This window comes from Pithys albifrons, chromosome Z, assembly GCF_047495875.1.
Source record: "Pithys albifrons albifrons isolate INPA30051 chromosome Z, PitAlb_v1, whole genome shotgun sequence".
NCBI lineage: Eukaryota > Metazoa > Chordata > Aves > Passeriformes > Thamnophilidae > Pithys > Pithys albifrons.
Window position 1 is genome coordinate 44553075 of NC_092497.1, and position 14923 is coordinate 44567997.

Consider the following 14923-nt stretch of genomic DNA (forward strand, 5'->3'; position numbering starts at 1 on the left):
CAACACCAACCCCCCAACCCCACACCTCCCAAACCTCCCCAAACCTCCCAAACCCCCCCAACACCCCCTTCCCAAACCATCCCTCCCAAACCATCCCAACCCCCCAACCCCCTTCCCAAACCATCCCTCCCAAACCACCCTCCCAACCCCCAACCCAACCCCCCCAACCCAACCAACCCCCCCAACCCAACCCCCCCAACCCAACCACCCAACCCTACCCTTCCCTTCCCAACCACCCAACCCTTCCCTTCCCTTCCCTTCCCTTCCCTTCCCAACCTTCCCTTCCCAACCCAACCCTTCCCTTCCCAACCCAAACCTACCAACCCAACCCTTCCCTTCCATCCCAAACCTCCCAACCCTTCCCAACCTTCCCTTCCCATCCCAAACCAACCCTTCCCAAACCTTCCCTTCCCAACCAACCCTACCCAACCCAACCATCCCATCCCATCCATCCCTCCCAACCCTTCCCAACCCACCTCCCAACCAACCCAAACCAACCCTCCTTCCCAAACCTTCCCATCCCAACCTCCCTACCCTTCCCTCCCAACCTTCCCAACCCTCCCAACCCATCCCTTCCCAACCCTTCCCAACCCTTCCCATCCCAACCATCCCTTCCCTTCCCCCTCCCTTCCCTTCCCTTCCCTTCCCTACCCAACCCAACCCCTTCCCATCCCTACCCAAACCTTCCCAAACCAACCCAAACCAACCCCCCATCCCAAACCTCCCAAACCTTCCCTTCCCTTCCCTTCCCTTCCCTTCCCTTCCCTTCCCTTCCTCCCTTCCCTTCCCTTCCTTCCCTTCCCTTCCCTTCCCTTCCCTTCCCAAACCATCCCTTCCCAAACCTCCCTTCCCAAACCTTCCCTTCCCTCCCTTCCCAAACCTTCCCAAACCTTCCCTTCCCTTCCCAAACCTTCCCTTCCCTTCCCAAACCTTCCCTTCCCTTCCCAAACCTTCCCTTCCCTTCCCAAACCTTCCTTCCCAAACCTTCCCTTCCCTTCCCAACCTTCCCTTCCCAAACCTTCCCAAACCTTCCCTTCCCAAACCTTCCCAAACCTTCCCTTCCCAAACCTTCCCTTCCCAAACCTTCCCTTCCCTTCCCTTCCCTTCCCTTCCCTTCCCTTCCCTTCCCTTCCTTTCCCTTCCCTTCCCTTCCCAAACCTTCCCTTCCCTTCCCAAACCTTCCCTTCCCTTCCCAAACCTTCCCTTCCCTTCCCAAACCTTCCCTTCCCTTCCCAAACCTTCCCTTCCCAAACCTTCCCTTCCCAAACCTTCCCTTCCCAAACCTTCCCAAACCTTCCCTTCCCTTCCCTTCCCTTCCCTTCCCTTCCCTTCCCTTCCCTTCCCTTCCCTTCCCTTCCCTTCCCTTCCCTTCCCTTCCCTTCCCTTCCCTTCCCTTCCCTTCCCTTCCCTTCCCTTCCCTTCCCTTCCCTTCCCTTCCCTTCCCTTCCCTTCCCTTCCCTTCCCTTCCCTTCCCTTCCCTTCCCTTCCCTTCCCTTCCCTTCCCTTCCCTTCCCAAACCTTCCCAAACCTTCCCAAACCTTCCCAAACCTTCCCAAACCTTCCCTTCCCTTCCCTTCCCTTCCCTTCCCTTCCCTTCCCAAACCTTCCCTTCCCAAACCTTCCCTTCCCAAACCTTCCCTTCCCTTCCCTTCCCAAACCTTCCCAAACCTTCCCTTCCCTTCCCAAACCTTTCCTTCCCTTCCCAAACCTTCCCTTCCCTTCCCAAACCTTCCCTTCCCTTCCCAAACCTTCCCTTCCCAAACCTTCCCTTCCCTTCCCAAACCTTCCCTTCCCAAACCTTCCCAAACCTTCCCTTCCCAAACCTTCCCAAACCTTCCCTTCCCAAACCTTCCCTTCCCAAACCTTCCCTTCCCTTCCCTTCCCAAACCTTCCCTTCCCAAACCTTCCCAAACCTTCCCTTCCCAAACCTTCCCTTCCCTTCCCTTCCCTTCCCTTCCCTTCCCTTCCCTTCCCAAACCTTCCCTTCCCTTCCCTTCCCTTCCCTTCCCTTCCCTTCCCAAACCTTCCCTTCCCTTCCCAAACCTTCCCTTCCCTTCCCTTCCCAAACCTTCCCTTCCCTTCCCTTCCCAAACCTTCCCTTCCCTTCCCTTCCCAAACCTTCCCTTCCCAAACCTTCCCTTCCCAAACCTTCCCAAACCTTCCCTTCCCTTCCCTTCCCTTCCCTTCCCTTCCCTTCCCTTCCCTTCCCTTCCCTTCCCTTCCCTTCCCTTCCCTTCCCTTCCCTTCCCTTCCCTTCCCTTCCCTTCCCTTCCCTTCCCTTCCCTTCCCTTCCCTTCCCTTCCCTTCCCTTCCCTTCCCTTCCCTTCCCTTCCCTTCCCTTCCCTTCCCTTCCCGAACCTTCCCGAACCTTCCCGAACCTTCCCGAACCTTCCCTTCCCGAACCTTCCCTTCCCGAACCTTCCCGAACCTTCCCGAACCTTCCCGAACCTTCCCGAACCTTCCCTTCCCTTGTCCCCTCCCTTCCCATGTCCCTTCCCTTCCCTTCCCTTGTCCCCTCCCGTCCCTTGTCCCTTCTCTTCCCTTCCCTTCCCTTCCCTTCCCTTCCCTTCCCTTCCCTTCCCTTCCCTTCCCTTCCCTTCCCTTCCCTTCCCTTCCCTTCCCTTCCCTTCCCTTCCCTTCCCTTCCCTTCCCTTCCCTTCCCTTCCCTTCCCTTCCCTTCCCTTCCCTTCCCTTCCCTTCCCTTCCCTTCCCTTCCCGAACCTTCCCTTCCCGAACCTTCCCGAACCTTCCCTTCCCGAACCTTCCCTTCCCGAACCTTCCCGAACCTTCCCTTCCCGAACCTTCCCTTCCCGAACCTTCCCGAACCTTCCCTTCCCGAACCTTCCCGAACCTTCCCTTCCCGAACCTTCCCGAACCTTCCCTTCCTGAACCTTCCCTTCCCTTCCCTTCCTGAATCTTCCTTTCCCTTCCTGAACCTTCCCTTCCTGAACCTTCCCTTCCCTTCCTGAACCTTCCCTTCCCTTCCCTTCCTGAACCTTCCCTTCCCTTCCCTTCTTGAACCTTCCCTTCCCTTCCTGAACCTTCCCTTCCCTTCCCTTCCTGAACCTTCCCTTCCCTTCCTGAACCTTCCCTTCCCGAACCTTCGCAAACCTTCCCTTCCCAAACCTTCCTTTCCCAAACCTTCCCTTCCCAAACCTTCTGAAACCTTCCCAAACTTTCCCATACCTTCCCACATTCCAAAACATTTGTTTTCCTTTTAGTCTTTTAAAAAAAATCCACAAAACAACAAATAAACCCAACAAAAAGACTAGCACCAGAGATTCTCAGTAGGAAACCATACTTCAAGTCTTTCTTTAAAGGTATAAAGACATCACTGGTTAAGTAATAATGTAACTGCTTATGAGTGAGGACCGAATGCAGACATCATATTATTCTGACTCTGCGTATGACTTTAAAAAGTTTATTAAATCAACAGATTAATTTTTTCTCATCTTTAGACTGCCAGTCTGGTAATCTAGGAGCATTTACGAAGAGATTGCTCATTTTATACAAGAATCCTCACTTTCCCCTAACGATACTTGAAACAGACCTACTGCAGAGCTTAACATCTGCTCTGAGCAAATAAAGAAATTCTCAGGGTGAAAAAAAATCACATTTTTGCTAACTTGTTTAAGTGTCTTCTCAGCTGAGAAATCAGAACTCTTACCATAGAGCAATGTGAAAAAATTACTGAGGACATGAGAAGCATTTAATTCAGGAGCCATAGTTTGAAATTTTGAGGGGTTTATTTTTTATGCTGTAATTTTATTTTTTATCCTACTACAACTAAGAATGCTGAGGGGTAGTCTGCTATCTTAGTTGCTAAACAGCACCTATTAATTTCAAAGGGACTATTTATTCACAAACATAGTTTCCTGGTGTAATCAAAGAATGATGAGGCTTATTTTTAATTATGTGTCACAGAAAAAAGTGAGATGGTGCCTGTAGAAAACAGCAGCTCTCACCAGCAAATCTACTATTAAGCGATTAACCAGTTAACTGACTGGCATGTGTCTGCTGTCTGACATCCACAGCCTTATCAAAATAAATGTCATAACTGATTTGTCAAAATGTATGCATTAAATGGAGTACTATTCCACATAACAGAAAAAGATTCCACTCCTTACATTAAAATTTAATGGCATAGTTTCTAAAACAATCCTGTGTACATATATACACTTCAGCTGCAAGGAGACTATGTTGTCTCTATCCACAACTGAAATGCAGGCCCAAGTTATGACTTGAACAAGGTGCAATAAAGAGCTTAAGATAAAGAGCTTAAGGGCAGTGGGCTTGAAAACTGTTTATTTATAAAATGGATCATAGGTAGGAACCCACTAATTTTTAATGGAAAAATCAGATGGCTTGCAGGATATGTTTGAGCACAAGTGAAGGATTCAAGCTAATGACAGAAAATAGTGAAACAAGATTTCCTATAAGTAGTGAAATAGCTTTTTAATAATTGCCAGTAAAATGTTCCTCAGTTCAGTGCCTCCTTACCTCTGATTTCTTATTCTGAAAAGTCAGCTGCTATTTGAAACAAAAATAATCTTGTTAAAAACAAGAAAGTCAAGAAATTTTTCCATGTGATTAATGCACCAGTTCTTGGGATGTCTGTTTCTGGGGAGTGGAAAAGAAGAGCAGTAAAATATCTCTGATAAAAACAGAGCCTTTATTGACAGTGTTTGAAACGGATACATGCAATGTGTCTTTAAACAGATAAATACACTTATTAAAAATGTTTTTCTTTGGATTGTTTTGGATTAAAACTTTTATTGCTCTAATAGATTAAATTCTTACACCATAAAGATGGTCTATCTATATGTAAATCAATAGACTATCTGCTGATAAAGTACTTTTTGTGTGTTGGAGGGAATTTGAAACGAGCTTCTGAATAAAAAAAATTTCAATATAAATAAAGAAATTAAGAACCTGTAAAATTGAAGCAGGCACTCAGCAGGATATTTTTGTGGCAACTAGACAGTTATAACATGAATCAGTGCAATGGCAGTATGGTATATACTTGTTAAAGTATGCAGCTTACACTCAAAAAAGTGATATTAAACCTCATCTATGAGCTTTTAGCACTGCTGGAACTGGGTTGAGAAGACCGAGGGAAGAAAAAAAAATATGCCAAGCATTGTTCTTAGCAACGCTAAAGCTGCAAGCAACCATGTTAAATCTGCTGCTTCTAGTTTGGTCAATGTTAGAAGGAAAAAATACACTTGCATTTTACTTGTGTTCTGACTTTGTATGCTTTCATAAAATGTTAAATCAGGTGTTATCTCAGTACTTTTTAAATTTCTGATACTCTTGTTCCTGCTTATTACTGTCTCCCAGCTACACTCCTCATTTACTAAACAAGTACATTATTTTTACCTTAAGAGATAACATGTTTACTTATAAATACACTAAGGGAAAGTGTAAATGCTGTAAAATTCCCTGATGTGGCTTAGTGTGGCATCTCAGTGGAGGCAGTCATGAGTAGTGACTGTTCTGTCCCTGGGGAAATGGTAGATGGGACAGATGCAGAGATTTGTGCTCATTCACAGCTCATACTGCCAAACAGTTCACTGCACAAAATAAGCTTCCCTCACATTTACAGTTTGCATTTTTTCGTATTTTCTTCTCTGATATTTCCCAGAACGACAACTCTGGAAGATACCAGAGCATTTTTGAAAAGCCCTTCCTCAGGGATGTCTTAGGCTTCAACTAGTTTAAACTCTGCAACAACGATTTTCTGAGCAGACTCCTTAGTTTATATTGGTTCCTGCCGTGACAATAGCAGTTGTGCCTACATTTCACATACAGGGAAGTACAATAAGTCATATTCATATTCTTTGAATAAAGGAAGTTACTTAGGGGATCTCACAAGTTTCTTAGGGTTAGTGCTTCTGATCAAGTCACCTCCACAATGAAGGAGCACCAGCCACCAGCGCTAAACACAGTTGCACGCTCTGGGACACTGTATACACAGAATACAAAGATTTGTATATGTAGTGATAGTGTTCAGCACTGTGTAGAACACATCATTAGTACTAAGCATACAATATATTGTCAATGCATCACTTCAGGAACACTTAGTTTGAAATTTTAAAACTAACCTGATTGAACACTGTAGAATCCATTCTAGCATCACAGAATGGCTTAGGATGGAAGAGACCCTAAAGATCATTCAGTTCCAATCCCTTTGCAATGGGAAGGGACACATTCCACTAGACCAGCAAACTCAAATCCCCAACCTTGTCTTGAACAGGTCAAGGGATGGGGCATCCACAACTTCTCTGAGCAACTTGTTGCAGTGCCTCACCACTCTAACAGGGATGACTTGTCTCCTAAGAAAACATTGATTGATATACAGTGAGGTTGACTTTTTGTCAATATCAAATACTCACAGCACGGCAGTCATTATTTTCCTAGCCTATATAGGTAGATGCAAACCCATTAACACACATGCACTATCAGTTGCAACACATACCCTGTTCAATAGCAAATTTCAGCTAGCTCAGAGATATCATATGTAGAAGTATGCACAATTTTCATTGCTTGGGAGATCCTATCATTCTTATCATCACATAGGGAATAACACTTTGATTACTGCATACAAGCCTGCTCCCAGGATACCTGTGTAAACACACAAGTTCGTTGCTTTTTTTTTTCTTTTCTACATACCTAGATATTTTTTACAAAATGGAAACATAATTAGATTCTTTATTGTTCTTGTGTTTAAAGTGTTGAGAAGCTGTGCTTCCAAACTAAAATATCATTCATTTTTAAGTTGTCTTAAGAAAAACTTCAGTAATTTTAATCCACAGTTCAAAACACTCCTATCACTTGAAGCTTTAAAAGTAATTTACCAATAATAACAAAAATTTACATATTTGTTTGTTTGTTTGTTTGTTTTACCAGAGGTGACATTTTTTGTAGGCATCTTAACAAAGTAGTCTAGTGATTATTCTTTTGCCTGTTGCATATGAACCCTTGTTTTCCATGATGCAATTATCTTACTAGTAAATATCAGCAAACAATTTTCTAGCTCTGACTATAAGCTTTGCTTCAGCTTTACAGCTCTAGCTTCAACTTGCTATGTATTAATTATTCAGTGAGGCTATACTCTTACAATGAGTCTTTCTTATTTTGCAAATTTTCATCTCTACCTCAGTTCCATTATGTTCATCTGCCTAAATTTCTGTAATAAAAACAGCTACAAATTTAGCAACTTGGACAAAAATCTCTTAGAAATAACCTGGCTATAATAAAGTCTACCTCAAGATTTGGACACTTGCCATTAGCAGAGACCTATGGTTCACAGCTTTACGAAGAACAAAGCGATTTTCTAAATAAAATATGTTCAAATTGCAGCTTTTTCTACAACATTACAGTATGTTAGTTTATATCTCCCTTGAGATTTCTTGAATGTCAGGGCCTTAACACAGAAAAATATATGCTATAAAGCATCTGTTTCATATAAATTGCTGGAGAATTTGTATGCTTAGGTTGAAAGAAGGTATGTAAGTCAAGACTGAGAGTGCAGGCTGAAGCAAGATTTTGGACTTGCATCCAATGACTACCATAACCTAAACCTAAAATGGAAGATGGAGGGTATCTCTACAAATGATCAGATACACAAATTAATCTGATACAGTTTCCATTAAAAATCTGCTAAAGATACATAAAATCCACTTCCTGCCCAATATTTTGTCCTCTGCTTTCAGGTGCCTCTATCAAATATTTTACCACCCTCAATTGACAGTTTTGATAATTTTAATTCCTTCAGTTCAATTCTATATTTCTTTAAAAGCTAGCATTTAAGGAAATAGCCAAAATAAACAGCTGTTAATGCAAAAATGTCCTCCTTCACTATTCCTCTTCCACAAATGGCACAAAAACTTCGATATTATTAAAACTGTTCAATGTTCGTTTATGCCAAACTGATTATCTATAATCTAATAATATATGGGTCATTTAAAGAAGTAAACAAAAAACTTTACCTACTCCTCAAAGCAGGTTTAAGACAAGCTATCAATCAGTTTTTCAGTGAAGAATGAGCAAAAATAAAGGGGGGAGTCTAAACAAGTCACCAATATTACCTGGTTATAGAGGAAACTAGTACCAGCTTTAAATGTCTATGCATGTTTGCTACTTTTGATTGTTAGTAGAACTGTTTAGTCTAAGAATAGAAAGAACATGGAAGAATACTCTGTCTTCAACACACTATATGTCACCTAAAAAATATGCATTTGTTCTGAAACACATTATTACAGGTTTGGCCTAGCTGTTACTAACTCTGGACTGGTCCCTCTTCCCCTTCCCAGAACTCTCCCAGTAAAGGAAAGGAAAAAAAAAAAAACTGAAAAGAAATGAACTGAAAAGAAACTTAACTGAATAAAAAGAATAAATTATATTTTCTAACATTCACAATCACACTGTATGCAGAGTACATAGGATCTCACCCCCAGGGGAAAGGGAAAGGGAAAGGGAAAGGGAAAAAGGGGACTGATTAACCGGAAAATTGGGAAGAAACAAACCCAAACCTCAAAAAATCAAATGAAACAGACAAACACAATTAAAAACTTTAAGGAAGGGGAACAAGCATGAAGCAACTTCACCCAGGACAGGAGAATCACTAATAACCAGAGGGGTCAGACTTCAACACCTCCCACCAGCTCCCCGGCCAAGAGAAAAAAGTGAGCCTAAACCAATCCTCTCCTGCTACATGGAAGACACGTGTGGAATACTTGTAACTTCTTTAGATACAATGGTTACTGAGGAAGCCATGGGTCAAACCATTACATTTGCTACTCTTTATTCCACACTGGTCTTTCTACTGGTCTTTCTATAATCATTCTGTAGGGTAATGCATAAGTTCTCAATTTACTATTAACAACTTGAAAAAAATAGCATGTAAGAGTCCAGCATCACACTTGATGTCCTAAAGAACTTTTAAAGGACAGATGCCTCACCTTTTCTATCATAATTCTGTAGTGCTTGAGAAGACTGTGAAAAATACACAAAGATTCAAGCACAAAGAGATTTGATTAAAAAGTAGCACCCATTTTTCAAAAAAATGAGGATTCAAATACTGCTTATTCAGTGATGCAGTGATTTTTAAATTATTTATTTCACTCATATGATGTGTCCTTATTACAAAGTATCATTTAACTGAGAGTGAGATCCTTATAGTTCAGATTCAGTTGGTTGAAGGTGTACATCCTGAATGTCATCCAAAGAGAGATACAATGAATTGCACAAAAATTGTAAATGACAGAAATTGTCTCAGTCAAGTAACACAATTCATAAAGAAATTTTACAAATTTTTTCTTAGTTTTGTTTTCTCGTGTTTTTTTGGTTGGTTGGTTGGTTGGTTGGTTGGTTGGCAGTTTGGTCAGCAGGCAAGTGTTAGTCAATATTTTCCTAAATCTTTTACTGTAAAATTTGGATGTAAGTTATAAGCTTATCATCTATATTGCTTAAAATATAAAGCTTCTATTAAATCACAAGAGTCATCTTCTCTAATAGGATCTATAAATAAGTTTTGGAGCTTTGCATTTAATTTTAAGAAAATGCAATCTTTTTATTATGAATAATAGCTTCTCTTTTACAGCTGGAGGAAAAAATATCTAAGCAAACCAGTAAAATAAGAGTTTATACCTTCAAAGAGTAAACACAGAGTGACACACAATTCTTTTAGAAGAAATTGTGTATACCTATTTCCCCAAATCTTTCCTTCATCTAGCATCTAAAGCGATGTTCATCAAATGTTGAGATGAATCAAACATTGGGATGATTTTCTGGAGAGTAAGACACTAGTAAGCAGCTATAAGGATGGTGGGAGTTACCCACAGCATGGGCTTTGCACTGTTTAGGAAATACTGAAGGACAAAAATAAACAAACAAAACAATAATAATGAGTTGGACTTTTCAAACAAGAAATACTATTTTAAAGAGACACACTATATAAGTAACAGAGTCAAGAATACGACTTTGGAATTTCAAGTCCAAATTTAGTTTACTGAGCTACAGCTCACAAAATGTCACTACTGTGTATACTACCATATGTTGTTTAAATATCTTTGCATGCAGAATTAGATGGCTGCATGACTTTCTGAACATTTCCCCTAAATGCATTTTTTACCTAAGCGTACAAAATACAGATGCTGTGATTGATCATGCACAAGGAGGTCTCACTAGTAAACCTGAATTCAGAGAGAATGACAGAGGCTTACTGTTCAATGCCAAATCAATTTTAAAATTGCTGTATGACAGCCTAAAGTCTGAAGCTCTGCACAATTTGGAATACCTGTTTTTATCTGTCCTATTATCTTTATAGGTGTAGAGGATGTTGAGACCATCTGAAGTTGGCCATGTCAAAGAAGTGCTTATAATGTTGAGCTATTACGCTTGTCAGTTTGATATCAATTTCCAGCTGAGGTCTAGAACACAGATCCAGGTTCATTTAAACATAAACTTCTGTGTTTTCAGTCTGACATCTTCAGAAACTGAGCACTTGTACCTTGAATTTTATGTAACTGAAGTTAAAAATAGTAAACAAACCAAAAGAAAATTATTTAGCAAAGAAATATTTTTTGCATCAAAAGAGATTCTGCTTGTTTTTCCTTGTGCTGTAAATAAACTTGAAACTGTTGTTGAACTCTTGAGACGGCATCTAGTAAATTCCAAGGTTTCATTATATATAGTAAAAAGTTTACATCCTTTTTTTTTTCATCACATTAGTCGGTGGATCAGATTTGCAATATTCATTCATATTAAGAATGGAGATAATATTTAGTTGCTTCTCTGACAACAGGTAAGAGAGTGGTTGAACCTGATCAGAGAAAAACATCTTTTTGACTGGGGAAAAAAAAAAGCATTTAGGGAACAATACAAGAATGATGTAAACATATCTGCTTGATTACAGAAGGCTTATATTCTCTTCAATTTCTAGAATTGCATTGTTCAAAGACATCTTAGAGAAAGGTATTCCCTTAGGTTTAGCAGTCTGTCATAGTTATAGTAGGTTTGTATTTTATTCCCATTTTCTAACATTGTTTTGGAGGAACTGTTTCTATAACAACAAACCTCAAGCTTTGCCTAACTCAGGGAGAGGTGGGGCAAAGGAAGATGCTATTGACATGGAAGTGGAACCCCCTCCAACTATCAGACCATGTTTTTGGTCAGATAAGATGGCAGCCACCACCCCGCCTTCCCACAGTTTGTGAGAGGCTGTCACTGTCACCAAAGCCATCAACCTGTAACTGTTCCCAGGTTCTCAAGAGTGTTGCAGCCTCTCCAAGGCTTGTGCCATCACAAATTGTTTTTTTGCTGGAAGCCCCCAGTTGCTGTTTCTGCAGGAGCTGAGCGGAGCCAAGACAGAGGCAGCCCTGTGGAAAGGAGCCCCAGCCAAGCCACTGGAAGCTGACACAACCACAGAAACTGCAGCCAGAGAGAAAACAAAAGTGAAATTAACTCTATAACTGTCCCTGCTGCTGTCCTGCCTGCTGGGAGCAGAGCCAGATAAGGCCTCGGCCTAGCTGGGTGACATGCACTGAGCAGTTTAATAGTATAATCTGGTTTTGTAGACAAACTTTTTTTCCCTAGATTTTGCTTTCGTGCTTGGAATTTGGCAGGGAAGAGGGGGTGGAGTGGGTAGAGAGTAGAGGCGATCTCTGTCTGTTGTGGCTTTGAACTGTTCTGATTGCGTTGTTGCTGCTGTTGCTATACTTCTTGACAGTAAATTGTTATTTTTCACTTATATTTCCCCTCATTTTGTCTCTATACTGGATAAAAAGGGGGGAGGTTTTAACAAAAGAGGAGAGAACTTATGCATAGAAATGTCTGCTCAAGCATTTGTCTTAAACCAAGACACAATCTTACACGGATTTTTCTTCTAAGCACCTCCTGACTATATGCAGGCCCAATAGTCTTGCTATCCTAAAACAGTATATACCCACTTCAAATGTATGTTTGGTGAAAGACACATACTCTTTCACTGCTTATGAAGTTACTTTTGGAAATATGTGTAAAAAGAGATATACTCTGCTCTTAGATTGTTATAATAAATATGATTATGGTTCTGCATTGGAAACCTGACAGAATGCCAACATGTTTAGAATGTAATACCAAAGACACTTCTTCATTAGTTATTTATGCAGACCTCCCAGGAATATCAATGTCTCCAACACTATGTTTTTTAGCCATTACCAACTAGCTACCATCCTCATTGTTAGGATGATGAAACCTAGCTGTTATGGGTTTAGCCAGGTGGGCCTAAATTTAGGCTTTAAAGTTCAGCTAGGCCTAGGATTGTCAGCTGATTTGAGCTGGGCTGAGCTAGCTAACAGCTGACTTCTTCTAGCCAATAATATTGTATTCCATACCATATTGCATCATCTCAAAAGGGGTAAGAGCTGGTGTGTGTGTGGCTTGGGCAGTTGCTTCACAGCTGTGGTGCCAGCAAGACACTCTGCTGTCCCAGGAGGGATGGGGAGGCCCAAGCCCAGAGCACCAGCTTAACATCATGTTATCTGAGGGAAGTAAAATATTTGTTCCTAGCTTTTCTCTCTGCTTAAGTCTGTCTCTGAAGAACCAACTTCTCTAGAATGATTTGTAGTTAAAATGGTAGAATTTGTGTTTACTGGGAAGTGGGAAGTTATTTCTTGTTATACATGACTTGTGTAAGTGTGTGTTACATTGCAGTTTCCTCTTAATTTTCTCTTTTCTGTATAAATACATGTAGTTAGTTTCAGCATAGACCTGGCTTTGGAAGTTTTTTTTTTCTCTCTCCCTCTTCTTTTTCCCTTGGCTAGTTGGGGGGAGGAGGAACCCTTTTCAATCTGTCCTGGACAGTTGGCGTTTTGCCAGCTCAACCCAGGACACTAGCCCAATGTTATCAAAAGATATTACAGCAATTTTCAGTGACATTTTGGAAAATTGTAACTAAATTTTCACAATTGTACTGTTATTGCTAATTAAATTTATTTGATTTTATGTAAGGTTGCTGACAGAAAAGATATTGCTTGTTTTTCTGATGATTTTTCTTGTACAGTGTATTATTATATCAAGACCATGATACAATAAGTTAGCAGCCTATAACATAAATTTTTGTGAATTTGTATGTAATAGTTTTCTAATATCTGTGTACTTAACATCACATTGTCACAACACAAATATACCTTTAGAGAGATTGTGAACAACATATTTCAAATTATCACAACAAAAAAAGTGGGTTTTATACTGCAAATTATTTTGTGCATCTTTTAATCCATCAAAACTTTTAATAAAAACTAATTTTCCACAAATTGTAAAATGTCAGTAATAATTGAAGTGCTAGAGTTGGCACAAACATATATTATACTATTTTCTGGCAGCGGACTTAGCAACTAATATTTGAAGTAATCTTGAAAATAAAAAAAAAATCATTGACTATGTTTTAGTAGTTGATTGTCTATGAATGTAACAGAATACCAGGACTCCTTGCATGCCTTTCAAAAAACAGTTGTTGTACAAAATTGCTATCAAAGTCCTGTAATATGAATAAAAAGCACAAAAGACTGTTTTACTATGCTTGTAGTTTTCAATGGCCAGCGGTTTTAAAAAACAATCAAAACAAACCAAAGGAAGAATCAGATTTCATAGATTAAGATCGATATTTTAGCAATAAATATGACCAGTTTATAAAATGATTGATGGAATTTATATTACATAGAAAATCTTCATTCAGACTGCATTTGGAAAGCTACATAAACTTGTGGTCTTACTGCAAACTGTGTCAGAAAATTATATTCTAATTATACACAAGAAGATCAGAGATATTGCTTGGGACTTGAAATAATCTGTTTCTGAAGTACTCCTTGCTTTGGGGAAGAAGCCAAGGAATTTTAATGGACATAATGAAAAATAAGTCGTTCACAATCAGAAGAGCTCAGAATTGCAGTGGGTACAGAAAAGCAGTAGAATTAACATCCTTTGAAATTTCCAAATCTACTGAAGAAAAGCCATCAGTAATCTGGGCTAACTTTGAAGTTAGCCCTTCTGTGAGAAAAAGGTTGGACTACAAACCTGCAGCCATGCTTTACTACATGATCTCCTACGCTTTCCATAAAAGCTTTGTACATCAGTGCTGTGCTTGGCAAAACTGATCTGACAGAATATAAGAAGAAGCTTAGTTGCTTATGATTCTGTGACGTAATTTGTGAGGAAGAAGTCTGCTCTCCCTACAGGCCACAAGGATGGTGTGTTAACTAGCACTCACAGTGATTATGTCCCCTTATTTAACATTGGGAAACATTCAGAGGCCACCACCTGACCTAAAGTAGGTCAGGTAAAAAAGCATATTCAACTTGCTTCCTTAGTTGTCAGCTTTCTATTGCTTGCATACACACTTAGCACCTTCTGTCCTTGTTTTGGACACTACATAAATGAAACTCACAGATTTACCTACTTTTCCACTTTATTCCATTCCCAGTCATAACCCAGGTATTTTACCCTGCTCAGAAAAAAGTAGAACAGTCATAACCATTGCCTTAATTTCTGTGCTGGTTCACTTGACTACAAATAGGGGTCTTGTCCCACCATGTCACTTCTACAGAAAATAGTGTTTGATTCTTCCTTCCTTCCTTTCTTTCTTTCTTTTACAAATCTAGTCATGCTAGTCTCAGTGGAGTGAATAGCAATAGGAGTGTGAATTATGTCATCACATATGGCCTCAGTACATATGCTATTTTATTAATGCAAGAACTGATACAGAACATCATTTTCATTTTGAATCCAAAGCACAGCACTCTATTAGCTACTACAAAAAAATTAACTCTATCCCAGCCAAAAATAACACCTCCATATAAACTTTTTACAGAGTTCCCACCATTATTAATCCTGGAACAAGTCTAACATTTTAAAGTATTGCCTCGTACAGCTGCCTGCTTTG